The sequence below is a fragment of the Rousettus aegyptiacus genome, unplaced genomic scaffold (assembly GCF_014176215.1).
Source record: "Rousettus aegyptiacus isolate mRouAeg1 unplaced genomic scaffold, mRouAeg1.p scaffold_m13_p_9, whole genome shotgun sequence".
NCBI lineage: Eukaryota > Metazoa > Chordata > Mammalia > Chiroptera > Pteropodidae > Rousettus > Rousettus aegyptiacus.
In genome coordinates, this window is record NW_023416312.1 from 6,975,916 (window position 1) to 6,993,866 (window position 17,951).

At 39.2% G+C, this 17,951-nt stretch overlaps 1 long non-coding RNA gene and 1 pseudogene across 1 annotated transcript in view; both read left to right on the forward strand.

The window, feature by feature from the left end:
• Positions 1-17,951, forward strand: part of LOC107511989 — a 179,149-nt gene that overhangs the window by 149,433 nt on the left and 11,765 nt on the right. Inside the window, exon 3 of the long non-coding RNA XR_001597182.2 lies at positions 1,292-1,492. This is a non-coding gene — a long non-coding RNA (uncharacterized LOC107511989). The remainder of the gene's footprint in view (positions 1-1,291; positions 1,493-17,951) is intronic.
• LOC118608427 lies at positions 2,767-2,885 on the forward strand (annotated as a pseudogene).

Sequence of the window (17,951 nt, forward strand, 5' to 3'; positions counted from 1 at the left end):
TCAACTTGTTCTTTGTTTTTGTTTTCTATATTTCTCTCAGCTCAAAATCACCCTTCCATTTAATTTATTTATTGAAGTAGCTAATGCTTTTTATTCTCCCATGCACTCAGAGGAAAATATTAAAACATGCTTACTAAGTGGAAAACGAAAGATAATTCTGATTTAGGTGGTAACACTACCTTTATTTGTAGATAGTTCTTGTACCTAAAACACCATAAAAAGGCAGTTTATCATCTACTCATTATCAAAAAAAAGTGCTCAATTTAACACACAAATAAAACATTCTCCTGACCTTCACAGTAATTGTGTCTTTTAACTTGCTTTTCTTTCATATGACAATGTTTTATAAGTTTTGTATGCCATTGGTATTTTGAGAAAATGGGAGGAAAATGGTTGTTTTATTATCAGAATAGAAATTTTAATGAAAAATATGGTTTCTAATGTTCAAGTTGTGTTAAAAAAAAAACACCCACGTTGAAAATTTTAACATTTCATTTTTAAAAAATGTTCAGTAATAATAAATGAGACTGATTAATCTGGCATTATAAAAGCCATAACTGATACTCAGAATCCAAGATGTTATACAAAAGCCTCGGTGTACATAAAATGCAGATTCTTGAGTCCTGCACCCAATAATGCCGATTCATTAAGTCTGGAGGTTCACCTGGGACTCTCAGCAAATAGCTCTAGGTAATTCTGATGTTGGTGGTTCAGGGACCATTCCTGGAGAAGACAGTTCAGTAGCTCTTCACGAGATCATAACAGTGCAACCCAGACCTGCCTGTCGCTCTCTGCTTGCACGGCTATTACTAAGTATCCTTCAACAAAGATCTTCATGGGACGGCTTTCGTGCAGTCTGACACTCATATATTCTCAATTATGTTATTTTTAGTTCAACATTTTTGATTTAGTTACTAAAATTTTCCACAATGAATGAATGTGCAAGAGCATTTCTGATAACTCTCTATATCCACACTACATGTTTGCCAGAACACTGTAGTTAGACAATAGAGATGGGGCTGCCTACTCACCCAGTTTTGAAAACCAAATGAAATGTTAGCATTCAAATAAAGGGCTCTTAGCCTATCATCATTATTTATCAGAAAAGTTCTTTTGTTATTTAGAGCAAATACTCTTGGATGGTGCCTATACATTAAAAAGATGTTGAAAGGGTCAAGAGAAGGGATTGAATTTAGACAAGAAGATCTGGTTATTTTGACAATCAGTATATAGCATTGTCTGTTTTGCTGAATTTCACCAGCTATTGCTTCTGTTTATCTTTCTAAATCAGTTTAGATGTGTTGACACAAGCAAGATTTGGGAAGACTTCTGGTGAATTCTAGACTACATGAGTAGCTTATCCCTCATTACAAACATCTGGAGGCGGGGAGGAGTCAGGAAGCTGCTACACCAGAGAACGGCGGCTTTTCTCCACCTGCATGAGTGCTGGACCATTTCTACAAAGTCGGCCAGACAAGCTCTCAAAAATGAGGTACAAGGCAGACATCTATGGGTGCCAACCATTTACTTTCTCCTTTCTTAACCCTCTTTTTTCCTTCTGTTGGCAGCCCGCAGAAGGCAAAGGAAGTGTGGTAGAGTGTATTATTTGTTTGCAATGCTCCCTTCTATTCCCTTTACTGTGCCATGGCTTCATTAGGTAGATTATGATTCCCTGTTCCACTGACTTCGAGCTTGGCCATATGAATTTCCCTGCCCAAGGGAAAGTGGGCACAAGTGATCATGAATGAATTCTGAGCCCAGATGTTAAATGGCATTGACTATTTCTGCCAGGCTCTTCTGTACATCTGTCATCTACCATGAGAAGAGCATGCCTTAGGAAGCTACTGATTCCATAAGGAGGCACATGTGGAATTGGCCTCAGTCTAATTTACAGCCTTAATCAGAGCTGTCGTAACCAGCCAAAAGACACATGAATAAAAACAAGAAGTGTTGTTTTAGTAAGCCACTAGGGTTTGGGGGAAGTTTGTTTGTTATGTAGCATCATCATAATATTGGCTGACTAATACAGGAGAAAACCTCCATTTACTCAAGACTCTCCTTGCCAGACACCACTTACATTTGCTCCTTTCATCTACAAAATTTCCTTCTGAGGTCTACTAATGCTCTCATCCTTCATGAAACATCTGCCCAGAAAGGGCAAGGACACACTGATAATAAGTGGCTGAGCCAAAAATTCAAATTCGCATGTGCCCATGTCCAAATACAGTGATTATTTCATGGCTTTTTTTCTGCCTTCTTGCAGTTTACACCACAGGTGATAGCAACAACAACATAAAAATAATCTCACTCTTTTATGAAGGACTTTACAGGTCAATGCACTTCATGTATCTTTTTTCATCAATAAGAAAATGTCCTATTACTAACTGGAGTACTTAGTTCTGTTTAGTTTTGCTCTAGATTGAATCACGACCCATGAGATTTGAAATGGTAAGCCTTCAGTTTGGAAAGTATTGTGCTTTAGAAACTGCATGAAGCCTTAAAATAGACTGGAATATTGTGAGATTACAGGTATGAGAAAAAATGTACCATATAAAACCCAGCTGAACCAATGTTTGGAGATTTTCTTAAACAAAGCATACAGACTCCATAGAAACTATTCAGGGAACTCTCTCTGCCCCCGCTGGAAGAGGAACTCAAAAGCCACCACCAATATTGTCCCTATTGACACTCAGAAAGAACAATTTTTTTCCAATTCTGGCTGCACATTAGAATCACTTGGGGATCTTAAGAAAAAGAAACATCTGAGTCTATGGCCATGCTGCCCTGAACAAGCCCAATCCCATCTGATCTTGGAAGCTAAATAGGGTCGGGACTGGTTAGTACTTGCATGGGAGACCACCTAGGAAGACCAGGTGTTGTAGGTGTGAAAAATTAAAAAAATAAGGGATTGTAAACTGACAAGGTCCTTGCAATCTGTGAGGTCAGCCAAGAGTTGCCTCACCTAAAAAAGAAAAGGAAGGAAGGAAGGAAGGAAGGAAGGAAGGAAGGAAGGAAGGAAGGAAGGAAGGAAGGAAGGAAGGAAAGAAAGATAAGAAACATCTGGGCCCTGCTGCCAAAAAACTTGTATCAGAATTTCTGATGAGGAGCTGGTGATTCTAATATGCAGCCAGAGTTGCAGCCCACTAAACTAGAAGATGGGACTCAGAAGATATATTTGCTGACATTTAACATTAAAAATCAATTTCAGTCAATGGCCCACACCTAGAGATTAGAGTGAGGTTCAGCTTTGCCTCTTTGAACTTCCTACCCAGTGACTCTCCCATTATTCTTTATCATTTATTTTTCCTGCAGTGAATATTTACTGAATCCGTATTTATTTATTGAAATCCATATCTATGTTAATTTCCTAAAACAGTGTTTGCCAACGGCTAGAGAGTAAAAATCTATAGAGTCTATAAGGAACTCACTAAAACTGAGGTCACTAACTGAATAAAAGAGATGTCATTGGCTTCACTAGCCAAGTTAAATAAATAAAGAGATAGATGATAGATAGATAAATAAAGGCAAAGACTGTCATTTACATAGATTCTATACAGGATTCACACTTTCCTATAACTATTTTGGATCACTGACATTCTGGTTTAATTTGCATATTCAAGTTCCCAATAATTAGCTTTGATTTGCATAGCCAGATTGAGATCTGGTATGCTAATTTATTGCTGCATACAGAGACCCTGTGTAGTACTTATCTGATTGCCTCCCCAGGTTATGTGGGAAAATTTCTCTTTCTTTTACAGTAAGACATATGATTCCCTTAGTGCACTGGCGGCAATTAATTTCAATACATTTGAATAAAGATAATAGCTAACATTTATGGAGTATTTTCTATGTGCCAGAGTACTGTTCTTAGTGTTCCATGTGCATTAACTCATTTAATTCTTAACCTAATGAGGTAGGTGATATATTATCCCCATTTTACAGATGAAGAAACTGAGGCACAGAAAAGTATGGTGCCCAAGATCACACACTTATTAAATGATAAAGCTGGAATTTGAACCCAGAACATTTTATTTCAGAATCTGGATTTTTAGCCACTGAAATATCCCCCAGTAGGTAGGGGACCTGTGTAAGTACATTTTAGGAGAGGATGTAGAGTAACTGGTACTCTCATCACTGCTAGCAGTAGTGCAAATTGGTACAATTACAAAAAATTGGCAGTATCTACTAAGCTAAGTGAATACTTATCCTCTGACTTAGTAATCCTGGGTATATACCCAACCAAAATGTATATTTGTGTGGCTGAAAAGACATGAATTTGAATGTTTATAGCAATACTACTTTTAACAACACTGAACTGGAAACTACTCAAATGTCCATTGACAGGAAAACAGATAAATAAATTGTGGTGTATTTATCACTATGCAGCAATGAGAATAACCAGTCTATAACTACACAGAATAATAAGGATGGATCTCACAAACATAATGTCAACTGAAAGAAGTGAAGGAAAAACAGCACATGCTGTATTATTCTATTTTTATAAAATTCAAAGTTTGGAAGAAAGGATCTCTGCTATTAAGGGTTAGGTTGTTGGTTACCCTTAGAGGTAGGAGTTGTGACTGGAAGGGGTATTTGGAGAAGTGGGGTTCTGGGGTTTAGGGAAAGCCCTCTTTCTTGATTTGGATACTGGCCACTAGCATGTGTTTAAGTTTTGAAAATTCAGTGAGCTGCACATTTAGGTTATATGTACTTTTCTGTATATATACTATATATCAATAAAAAGTTTGAAAAGATACTTGTGTCATATATTATCTAGAGTTAGCAGATTTAGGTAAATATTTTCAAATAAGCAATACATATTTAAGGAAAAGTCATTCCAGGCAATCAAAAAGTGAGTTTCTGATACCTCTAGTTCTTCCCTGCTTTCTCACCTCTTATAACAACCGCCAGCTTGATGAGTTAATAATAAGAAAAAAAATCGAGTCAGTCGGGCATATGAGCCAGGTTTAGTGTGCTCATGCTTGCCCCCAGACGAGGGTTCAAAGGCTAGGGATTAATGAGAGCTTTATGAAGGTGCAGTTGATAGGAGGCATCAGAATAAAGCATCCCTGGCACACTCACCTTTGTGTCTTCTGGAGCACCTGCTTACAGGGGCATATAGAGCAAATGAAAGCAGGAGATGGGTTTCTTTCTTAGAAATCTTTAAGAACGAGGAAACTGAAGTCTGGGGCAATCCCTCTTAGGAAGTATTTGATGGGAGCTGGTGCTGGCAGCTTCCCTAAGAATTCTCACTACTCTTGCACCCCTGGGGAATCAACCAATCAGCCAGCCCCTACACATTTGAGCGGTAAGGCCAATCCACAATGCCCCATTTATCTCACTTCCCCTTTGAGAGAGAAAGGCTTCATCAACTATTACAAAGGCAGTACTTTGTTAGGGAAAGCACTAACTTGTTTGTTTAGGAAGCATGCCTATATAAAAAAATTCATCATTCCAGATGCCTTCAGCCAAGTTCTTAGTTCCATAGGAAGAATTTTTGAATCTAAACCAAAATTTGCGATCAAAATAACCACAAAATTCACTTCTGTATCAAGCAAGACAATGAATTGTCCCAGCCCATGAACCCAGTCATCTTACCAGATAAATAGAAACCATGAAGTCACAATCTCTGTTTTCCTTTTCTTACTCTGTGCGTGCCAGAGAGTTATGGATAATTAAATATGAGATAACTTTGGCAAACACTTAGAGTTCTGCTGATTATTCTCAGGGGAAAAATCATATTGAAAGGAATTAATTTGATTTAATTACTGAATTCATCTAATCATTGAGTGAATTTGCTTCTAGGCCTGATTTCCAGTTGTATTTTAAATCTCAAGCTATTTTCAGAATCAAATTTATTCCCCCCCACCCCCACCCATTGTCTCCATTACTTCTGTCCATCTCCTTCTGTCTCTGTTACGGACTCAATAACTACCCACCTAAGGTCCTTCTTTTCCATAAGGACTTAGTGAGACTAAAGCTGAGAATTCCAACATGGCTTCAGTAGTAGGACTATTTCCCTATAGATGGGTATAGATATTTAACTGTTGTAAAAAGGCTTCATCTCTCTTCTGGGCTACTGCCTGGGGGACATTGTTCATCACTTCAGCTCAGTGGTTTGGTACCCTCAGGTTAGATATGAGAACAATCGCAAACTTTCAAAGCCTTTTCAATGTCCTTATGATAGCAGAGTTGTGGCTTCCACCTTCCATTATTACTGCAGACTGGATTAATTGAGGAGCTACAGTGGGGGCATGAAGGGTCCTCATGAAACAAGGTGTCCCAGCTGAGTCCCTAGTCAGTAGTCAGTGTGTCAGCAGAACCACTGGATGGAGAATACCTGCCATCCTATTCTTGTTTGAGTTGATTTGAGGTGCTTTTCATTTGAGGGCAAAAAGAAGAAGAAAGACCTCTGGAGAAAGGGGCAAGGGTAGACAAATCCTTGGCCTGGTATCTGTCCTGTGCCTGATTTGATATGGGTTCTGAGATCCTAGAAAGAGGGGTCAGGGCCTATGGCTGAAAGGGCTCCACTCATCAGAGATTCTCTAACATGCTGGGCCCAAGAAGGGGTCATGCTCTGTTTCCCCTACTCTGCCACAGACCACCACATAGCATTGGCACCCTAAGGCCTTGGAGTGATCACTAATGGAGAATGTCAGTTCACAGAAGAGGAACTGATGTCTACCTGGTAACCATCAGGAACTAGGTATTTAAAAACAAGGAAGAATGTGGGCAAGTGCTTCCTTGAATATGTGTAAGACACTTGTTTTACAAAGTCCCAGGGTCATCAGAAAGTTTGGGGTGAGGGATAGTGATGGACTAGGAGTCTATTATTTGGGCATAAATGTTAAGGTAACATCATTTGTACCCAAAACTGCTAAGACCTAAGACTATTTGAATTATTCTAGAAAAGATGTGCTCCCCAATCTCCTTGCAAAAGATTATACAGATTGTTTTGTCAGACTACTTCCATAATATTAAGGTACTCTTTGAAAAGAATATTCAGGAGTCAAAATACTGGATTAAATAACTTCAAGCAGATTTCTTTACTGGAAAACTTCTCATTTCCTTTAATGTGCTAATAAGATAGTAAATCCTTGTATTAGTCAGGATAGGTTAGGTTAAGCTGTAATAAAAATTGACTCCTATTATAGCCTTAGAATTTAAGCCTTGCCTCGGGCTCTGTTTTCCAGAATGACACAGAGTGAGAAAATATCAGGCAATTCCAGTCTCATAGACAGAAAAAAAAAGTAGAGTTGCTATTTTAGGCCTCCTTATTATTCCTCTTTCCACAAAGTATACTCAGCCTTGGCACATGCTTTTTCTCTATATGGAATATTCTTCCTTCAGACATATGCATGGTTTACTCCTTCACCTCCTTCAGGTCATTGCCCAGATATTACCTATTCACTGAGGGTTTCCCCCCTCTTCTATTTAAAATTGAACACACATCCCACTATATTCCTTTATCTCCATTAATTTGTCTCCACATCTCCATATTATATCTTCATTTATCACTCTCTAAGATTGATATATTTGCTTACTTGGTAAGCTCCATGAGAACAAAAATATTCAATAAGTATTTGCGAGTCAGATGGATAAATGGGTGGATGGATGGATGGATGGATGGATGATGGATTAATGGATGGACAAACTGATGAACAGACAGGTGGATAGATGGAGCAGTAGGTAATAAGGAACTGTCCTTCTTCATGGCTCAGGATCTCTCTGTAAACATGGTGTAAAGAGAACTGGATCAAGAGTTAGGCTTTCCATATCTGGATATGGTTTGGTATAAACACCCTGAGTGACCTTGGGCAAAGAGAATTATTCACATTTGAACTGGGCTTTAGAGTTTATAATATGCCTTGACTATATTTTCTCCTTAGATCTTGAAAATAACAGGGCTGAGTAATTCTTAGCTTTGTTTCACAGATGAAGAATCTGAGGTTCAGAAAGTTAAGTGTCTGTTCCTGAGTCACACACAATAACAGAGAAGCAACCTCTCCTTGTTCTAAATTAGGAGAGGATTTGTAAGTGAAGGAGGACACCCTATACCAGGAGAGTGTTTTAGGGAAACAATTTTCATGATAATTTTGCAAAATAGTATCCAGCATTTCATGACTACATTGATATTAATTAAACACATTCTGGAAAATATGTATAATATTGCTAAGCTCAAATGATTTTTACAAGGCAAGAAATGAATGTAATCTGTCTTAATGGTATTGTATTGTATGTAATGTGATGCTATATTTCGCAAATATAGGTTCTCTTTTTGTCAAGTTCATTGTCTTTGAAAGCTAGGACAATCGACTGTCAAGTGCAGAGAGAAGAGTCAGCCAGTTGGTAAACAACAATGGGTTTATTTTATTCAATAATTTACTTATCACAGAATTCGATCAATGCTTTTAAAATGCCTTTGATGATGACAAAGAGGATGGTGTTGTTTAAGAATTTGCTAGAGGCTCTGTGCTTAGACTGAATAGGGTGTGGGGGAGTTTTGTGGTTAGAGACTTGAGTAAACAGAAGTAAAAGCAGCAGCTCCCCTGGATCCTAGTGCCACCTTTGCCTCGGAATACTGGACTAGGAAATCAGCGGATGTGCTTTGAGTTGTTCAAAACTTTCTATAAACCAATACAGTCAAAACCCAAAGTTCTCCCATTTCAAAGGCCTATGAAAAGGGTTAATTAGGGTCTATAAAATTCTGCACAAAGAGTACTCAAAACATTTAAGAGTTTGTCAGTGGATGATTTTTTCCCTTCACTTTTGCCAGGGTAACTTTTGGGCCCAAAGTATGAATTTGGGGTGTGTAGACTTTTAAAAGTCTGCTGTGAAAGATACAGTCCCTACCTACTACGAATTTACTTTCCATTAAATAGGCAGGAGAAACACTTACATAGAAACTCAGAAGTAGATGAAGCATATAAATAAATGTAAAGAAAATGGAATTATGCTGGGACCTTATAGTTTCAATTTTGGATTTCAGTTCTGGCTGCTATCTGAGGAGCCAGGGCTTAAGAGAATCTGGTTAGTGTCATCCTGGAGGGCTTCCTTTGGAAACATTTTTGGAGACAATAGCATGGGTGACTGCATAGGTGTCTGATTAGTGCTGTCACAGGGCCCTGTGCTCAGAAGGGCTGTGGATTAATGCTCTATTGTTGTCATATTGAAATTCTTAATAATTTATCTTTGAATTTGTGTTTTGTAGGTGGTCCTATGGGACAACACAATAAGAGGTAGCGGCGGGCAGAGCGGGGAGCTTGGACCCTGGCACACCTTGAGTCTACCTCTTTCCACCTACCCACCTCCCCTGATGGGTACTTGACCACCTACTCTATTCTACCCACTGGAGCCCCAGCCACGCCTGGCCTCCCTTCTGCCCTATGACCACTACTACCCTCAAACCAAGCAGTGTCCAGGCAGCCTTGGGGGAAGTAGGGGAAGGAGTAGAGTAGTGTGAGTAGAGTGAGGTAGAGGGCTGGATGGGGAGGGAGGAGGCCTATGTCCTATCTGGCACAGATGCCAGGAATGTTGGAGCAGAAGTCAGGTTGGACATGTGCCCAATACAGAGTTTTAGGTGGGGATCCCTTCCCACTCTGGGCTGGCAGCACCATTGTGGGATCAGCAGACAGATTAGTAGGTGTGAGCCTCTAGCCCACCCCTAGTCCAGGTGTGGAAGTTGCAATCCCTTGACAGTTGGCCATCTGTTGTGGGTTGGGACAGTGGGCTGTGGGAAGGGAAAATTGACTTCCCGGCTAGGGCAGAACTGGATTGCAACCCATGGCTGGTGGGAGGGGGAACCTGGCAGCCAGTGACCACCTGCTCCCCACCACAGAATGGGATCCCTAGGAGCTTGTAAGAGTTTAGCATGATATTAAATGGGGACTACAAAGAAGGGGGGTGGAAAGAGGGAGAGAGAGAGAGAGAGAGAGAAACATATTATATTCAGTACCTTTAACAGCACTCTTTTCTGCTTTTTGAACAAGCGTCCCCACGTTTTTATTTTGCACTAGGCCTAACTAATTATGCAGCCAGTCTTAGACTGCAGAATATATTCTCAAAAGTTACGATGAACGGAAAGGGAGCCATATCCATCATCTTGACACAGGCTGGCCCAGAGAGTGAGACAGTGCCCACCTGCCTGTATAGCCATTAAGTATATAGTGACCCCTCTCAACCCAGCTTCTTATATATATTTTGCTCCTGAGTCCTGTTGGCTATGGGCCCACATTGCTGCCTGCTGCAAGGCCTGGAAGCAAGGATTTGGAGTTATACTTTCTGCTGGTCGTGACCCTGAAACTTGAAGTCTGAATCTCATCATTTTGCATTTTAGCCATTCTGGGCTCTCCAGCTTCCTCTTGCCTTCCTGCCTTCAATGGGCATGTGTTTTGCCTGCCTGCCAAACCAGCTGGAACACACCAGCTAACATTCAGGCACAAGAAAAACATTCTCATTTTAAATGGTTTTGCCCCACAGATAGGTGACAGCAGGGCAGAAATGTTCATGAGACACCACCCCGCCCCCCTAAAATAGCCATGTTGGAGTAGCATTTGGTGGAAGGGCAAGGGAAGGAGGAAAGGGCAACACATTTGTAAAGTAATATACACTTATTACCTTTTTTTCCCCTTCAAGTGTTAAAATAGAAGCCTAGTAATTAATCTAATAATTAACCAAAGCACACACTTCACTGGACAAGCCTGAATGGAACCTGATGATATCAGGCAATGGGAGAAAAAAAAAAAAAACTTCCTGCTTTGGAAAAGTTAGAAGCATTTCTCATTCCAAATTAACAAACAAAACAAAAGAAAATACTCCAAATGCACTTTAGTTTCAGGATTCATGAGTAGTTCAGGAAAGAGCTGTTGGGTTATCTCAGCTGTGCTGAACATTTCCTTCGGTTACTCCCATCAGCGGCTGAGCTCATCAGTTTTGGAAGGCATCCTAGAATGTCTCATTAGGCTGTTTGAAATTATTGATGTCAGAATATAGCACTTTTACTTGTTCATTGCTAATTAATGGATTAAAAGACCACTAGAACAGTGTTAGAATCTATAGCCCAGGAAGAAGGTAGCCCTGTACTGTTTCCTACTTGCATCTGACAGCTTCCAATGCAAATGCCTGGCCATCAGTGTGCATTATGAGGAGACAACAAAACCCACTGATAATACTTCTCGAGTGGTTGCTAAGTTTAGAGGCATCCATTAATGGACTCTCGTTTTTAGTGAAATGGAAGTTTGTTATTTAGAAATTTTGTTTTGAATTATTAATTTATGTAGAAATAAGAAATGCTTGGGTTTTTAAGGTAGATCAGCTTGGGTCCGCAAAGTCATTCTACCTATTTTAAGATGAGGAAAGGCCATCTGTTTTTCTGGAAGAGAATTGACTAGCTCTTGAGCACCTTGTAAAGTCGCAAATGATGGACCATTTTAAGTGGGTGGGTTTAGTTAAGTCTAGAGCCTATTCTATATTTTAACTCTATTTATGGATTTTGCCCATAATGTGAAATGAACATAAACCCTAGTTCTAGTGGAATCTGGTTGTTCATAGCCCTTGCTTAGTACCTTTAATTCTAACAGTAATAGCTTCCACTTATTCAGTGCTTACTATGATCCAGGAATCACATTAAATGCTTTCAATATGCTGTTTTGTCTTCACAACCACCTTATGTACTAAATATCTTTATCCCCATTTTACAGATCACAAAACTACCATCTAATGGGGTTAAGTAATCTATCCAGGGTCTCACAGCCATTAAGGAAGAGAGACATGGCTTTACCATGTTTGCAGACTCCTAAATCCAGGTGTCAGGGTTTGAAGATAAAGGGAAAAGGCTATATAAAATTATTGTGTTTTAAACTCTCAAGTGGTAAAACAGATGATCGTCATAGGACTAATTCTTCTGCTATATTTCCAAAGCTGGCAGAATCCATCTTGTTCAGCACACACACACGCAGGGAGAGGTGCTTTTATGCATATGCACATGCACACAACAGCCCTTGACCATTCACACCAGGGCAGTCAGCAGACACCCCTGTTCCAGTATCCATCAAGCTCAGAGCCAAATTAAAAGGTAAGCCAGCTGGGTAAGTACTCTGAGCACTAATCTATAAGGAAAATAATATTCCCAATGGAAATCAGAAATATGATATTATTTAACTCAACTCTCCACATATGACTATTGCTATAACCATAAAAATATAAATTGGCCCCACTCTAGCCAAGCAGATGGTAGAAACAAAAAATATCTTGGTTCCAGCTCTGGTTCCCCACTACGTAATGGTTGCATTAATATTGAAAGAATAGCATTCGAAGTACACCAAATTCTTAGCCTAGAGCTCCAACCTGTTTGTTCTGTCACCAAAGTGCTGGAGTCTTAAGCATTATGCTTAGTCTTCCATCTCAACTACACTTGCTCTCTCTTGTACATGAAGTCCAGTGCTTGTCTTTGCACTGGGACTTTCCCTCTGATCTAGTATGGAATCTGGAGAACAGATCTTGATTGCCCTGCTGGCCTTCAAGCATCTCCCAAGTTTGACTCTGCATAGTAGGTTTTCATTTTGGCCTAGGGTAAACTACTTTTCTTATTCTGGTGACCAGCAAGCATACTGCTGAGTCCATCCAGCCTGGGCCTGGCCTGGCCTAGTGTTTAGCCTGGGCTTCTCACAGCATGCTGGCTTGATCCCAAGAGGGAAGTGTCTGGAGAGCAGATGTTCAAAGAGAATTAGGCAGAAGTTGCAAGGCTTCTTCTAACAAGGCCTTGGAAGTCACATAACATCACTTCTGCCACATTCGATTGTTTCCAAGTAAGGCCAGCCCAGATTCAAGATGGTAGAAGAGGAGAATTAGACCCTACAAATTTATGGAAGGAGTGTCAAATAATTTGTGGCCATTTTTTAAACCTCCCCAACAAGGTTAGCACTGGGCACATGAATGAAGGAATGAATGATGCCTACCTAAGCATACCTGAAAGACATGCTCTCTAAAATCCCCAGTTCTAAAAAAATTGCATTTATTCTGAAATATTCTTAGGTCCAAAATTAAGAGTGATTTTATCATGAGGAAGGGTCTACTTAGACTAACTTCTTGGCATAAGGTAAAAATAAGGAAAGGAGAATGGAATGAGAGGTGGTGCTATCATCTACCCACCTAGCAGAGGTATCCACCTCTTCAATATCTTCAAATATCTCCCCCTTTATCTATGTCTATGCCTGAAATTCCTCCAATAAAGGCTTTTCCTCCTATTGGGTCTTGAAGAATTTCTGTCTATAGAAATCACCCATCATGATATAGACACCATTTAGAGAAGAATAACATCTTAGTTTTTTTGTTTTTTGTTTTTTGGGGTTTTTGTTTGGTTTTTTACGTCTCACCCCTCAGAGGTTAGAGTAGGAGTGAAGAGGTGGAAATGTTGGGTGGGGGAAAATAGTGAAGGTATTAGAGCTTGCTTGTCCAACTTTGATGACTGAGAACAAGGACCACCATGCTCTGGAAGTTGGATATAAGACAGGCTAGAAGTAGACAATGAATGGTGAGATAAAAAGATTCTAAAGGTTAACTTAACATTTCAAAATGCCCAAAACTGGCTCAGTATGGTGAGTTGACAGATTGTCAATCAATTTTATCCTGACCCACCAGAGCATTCCTAACAAAGGGATAGAAGAAGGAAATATGGAACATCTCCTGTGTAGCAAGCATACATTTACACATTAATCACTACAACGCCTTTACAAGAATAGAATTACTATAGCCATCTTAAAAATGAAGAGGATCCCTGAATAGCTATGTAGGAGGCTGTTTAAGCAGAACACTGATATTAGACTGTGATGAGAGTGAGAAATAAATCCACTGAGTATTCAAGGTTTATTTGTAACAAAACCATTCCTGCCTCTAACTAATAAAGCCTTGGTTAATTCTGCCTCTCTACCAGTCACATAAATAACATATCCCCATTGCTAACAATTCTCCAGGGTGGGGGGCAGGCATGGAGAAGAGGAGAGGTACAGAAGAATATCTTAGGAAAGATATATGTATAGTTTTAAAGTCCCCCACAGTCCAATCCACTGTTATACTCCACCCTTATCCCAAGGTAATATGTCCCCTACCCACCCCAGGGATTACAAACCATTTCATTTAAGATTTTAGAGCAGAAACACCACGTGACCAGAGGTGTGCAGTTAGAAGGAGTCTGGCAGTGGTACATTGGATGTATTACATGACACAGGAGCAGAGTGGTGAAGTGGGGTGAAAAGGATTGCCTGGGAATGATTCCAGTGAAAGAGTTGCAGGCAACTATGAAATCCCAGAAGTGGGAAGGCTATAAAGAGGACGGCTGTAGTAAAGATCAGGCAGATGGAAACATACACAGGAGGACACAGATAGACTTACTGGACAGAGAAGCCTAAGGAGAGAGAGGAGCTTTTGAACTTTGGGGACTGGGGAAATGGCAGTGTAATGAACAGATTGCAACAGGAATCAGTCTTACTCAATATATTGGTTATATCGTATGCATGAATAATTTTGAACAAAGATTTTACAAATCATTTGGCTAAAAAGAAGGCAGCAGTCAGGCTCTACAACAGCTGAAGGAATCTGTTTAATCCTTTCCACTAAAGAGCTGAGAAAACTTCTCTCTTCCCTTTAGAGGGTCCCAATAGACAGGACCCAAGACAAAAAGCCACAAGATCTTCATCCGATTTGATCCTGAGAGACACTCCTATATCCCTTGACTTCACAAAGTGTGTATTTCAAGCGAGTCTGAAGCAGCAGCCCCCTGCTTATGCAGCCCCCAGAGCAGTGGACAAGACTTTCTCTGGCATTCTAGATGCCCCAGGATCCAGCTCTCCACTCACGCTCTATAGTGTGAGTTGGACACTATTTCTCTGTGTCTCTGCAGGGAACACTTTCCAAAGCTCCCAAGCAGCCCCCCGGAAGTCTCCCCAACAGGCTAACAGTGAAAACAGTTGTGGTCCTTTCACCCTTAAAGCACAGTGAGAGTTCTCTTCAAAGAAACCAGTTCACAAATTCCCTCCCCCTCTACATCCTGACATCTTTTGATGCCCTTATTCTAGTTCAGAGTCCCAGAGTCATAGAAACAGAACTTGAACACTTCCCCTGTAGTTTCTGCCTGTGGGGTTCCGCCTCCTGCTCACTTCTGTGTCTGATATCTGCGGTATTAATATCTCGGCTGAAACTGAGGTGGGAAAAGTTCCATCCTAACCAACTGCTGTGTAAGTTATACTTGTATTAAAGCTAGACAAGAAGCAATTTTTTAAAATCCTAATTCCTTCATTCAAAAAAAAAAATAGCCAACATTTTACCAGGTCCAGTGTTATTTAAGACTCTTGTTCCTTCAACCCAGTCCTATCGATATGCTGACAGTCAGTATAATTTTCCTCTGATCCTCAGCAATCTTTTAGCCAGAGATCATTTTTTATCATGTAACGGATATAGTCATTTTCGAGCCATTCCCGAGATTTGTATGGCCAAGTACAGTGACTTACATATTTGTATTTCTTACTCCAACCAAATTAATCTAAGTGGAGGCAAAATCCATAGGGAAACAGGTTCTGAAGAACAAAAGCAATTTCAAGTGGCCTGTCTGAATCAGCTCCAGTCCTGACACTACTTTGTGTAGACTCATTTGCTAGTAGAATGTTTAATATAAATTGTGCTGTGTTCCTAAAAGCCACGCTTAAACAGACATTTTAATTATAGAGGGAAGAATGTTTATCTCTGGGTATTCTTTCTTAGTGGTTTTTACACATTCCACGTTTTAAAAGAGAACATATATTATTTACGTCTGTATAGGTTTACATACAACACATAGGCGCATTTAAAGAGTGAGTGGGATAGAAAATTGAAATGGTCTTTTCGGTGCTGTCCAATAGAAATGTGACGCTAAACACACAATGTAATTTGAAGTTTTCTAGTAGAAACAAAAGGTAAACTTAATTTCAATAATATATTTCATTTAATCCAGTAAATCTAAAATATTATCATTTTAACATGTAATCGATGTAAAAATTATTAATGAAATATTTTATATTTTTTTATATTAAGTCTTTGAAATCTAGTGTGTTTATTACACTTAATGGCATATCTCAATTCAGACTAGACTCATTTCAAGTGCTTAAGAGCCCGTGTTTATAGTAGTTACTGAATGGGACAGCACAGCTCTGTAATCTCCATGATGATCTCCATATAATAGATGAGTATTAAAAATTGTATTAGGCTTTGTTGATTGAGCAGGGATTTGTTTGTATGTACTTGATCAAAAGTCTGGGAAAAAGCAAAATTTTGCAAAAAAAAAAAGAAAACTCAATTATTTAGCTGAAGTATTCTTGTATTTGTCACCCTACAAAAGTTATATTCGTGAACTGAACTTTCTATGCCCTTGAATGATTTGTTAAATCCCAAAGCAGTGTCTAGATAAACAATAAATTGCATCTCAAAAGCATGAGTAAACCCTAAAGGAGAATAGAATAGTTTACATCATCATTTGAAGTATGGCGACCACTGCTCCAATATTTATTGGTACTTATCTCTTGAGGTAACACCTTCAAATCAATAGTTCTTTTCTATTTTTAATGTACTACCATTAATCCATATTTATGTACACTTTTATTGCTCAACAAAGATTTGTGCAGAGGCTTGAGTGTTTTTCTGGGTCTTTTCCCCTCTCTGTAGAAGCAGATTGTATTTCATTTGGAGTGTGTTAAGTCTCATTGGGATTTAAAGATTGGCAGTACACTTCCATTTTAGACAAAAGGGAAATAATTCTCAGGTCTGCTTCATGAAAACTAAAACTTAGGTCTTATGTGTCCTTTAAAAATTATAATAGCAAAATAATATAACATTAAGTTTACTATCTTAGCCACTTTTAAATGTGCAGTTCGGTAGTGTTAAGTATAGTCACATTGTTGTGCAACCTTATGCATCTTTGTGTACTTTTTCAGCACATCTTATTTAGAGAAACAAGTAGCTTCTCGCCCTGTGTAGACAGGTCAATTTGTCGTTTCAGGCCTCAGAGACGGTTGGAAGGCGAATTTAGAATTAGGTTATGGGCCTGTAGGGAACCAGATACGTATTAACTCCATCCAATTCGCTGTGCAATGAAGGCAAACAAGTGGTTTTCTCTCATCATTATGAGGTTCCAAGATGGGTGTTAACTATTTACTGCTTGAGTTTGAGAACACTCTGTGCAATGGTCAGGACTGTCACCTATGTCCCTAATGTTTCTCCTGTGACACTCTCAGTCAGCTTACACCCTTTGCTTTTGGACATCAGTAGATGTGTTAAGACTCATCTGATGTTGACGAAGCCAGAACAAACACACCTAGTTTCAAAATCTCAGATCTTTCAGTTAAATCACAAATTAATAACATCGGTTCAGTGCAACCCATTAAACAGCACTGATATTCAGAAATTGACATTTAATAAGCTCCTACACTAAACAGTATTGGATTGTGACTCTCCTAAAAAGTAATTTTCCTTGCTATAAAATTTACTGGCCAACAGAGTAATAGTCGTTCCCTTTTTTTTTTTTTGTATTCATGTTAACAGGATGACTTGCATTGAATGTGACTTTTTAAATTAATTTATTTATTTTACTTAGTTTCAATTATATAGTACATTGGTTAGACATCCATTTTGTTCATAAAATGATCCCTGTAATTGCTTTCTCCCTCCCCTGGCCCTCCACCTATTTTTGGCATGCCAGTGATCAAATGATAGATATGAAACTGTATGAATTTTAGATTGCAGCTGGTGACCTCAATTTAGCAATCTCACTAAATCGTTTCTTAGAGATATTTTGTTATCAACTTTTTATTTTAAACAATTTAAAATCTAACAGAAAAGTTGCTAAAATAATACAACGAACCTCTGATGGCCTGTACCTTCACCAATTGTTAAAGTTTTGCTACATCTGCTTTCTTTCTCTCACTAGA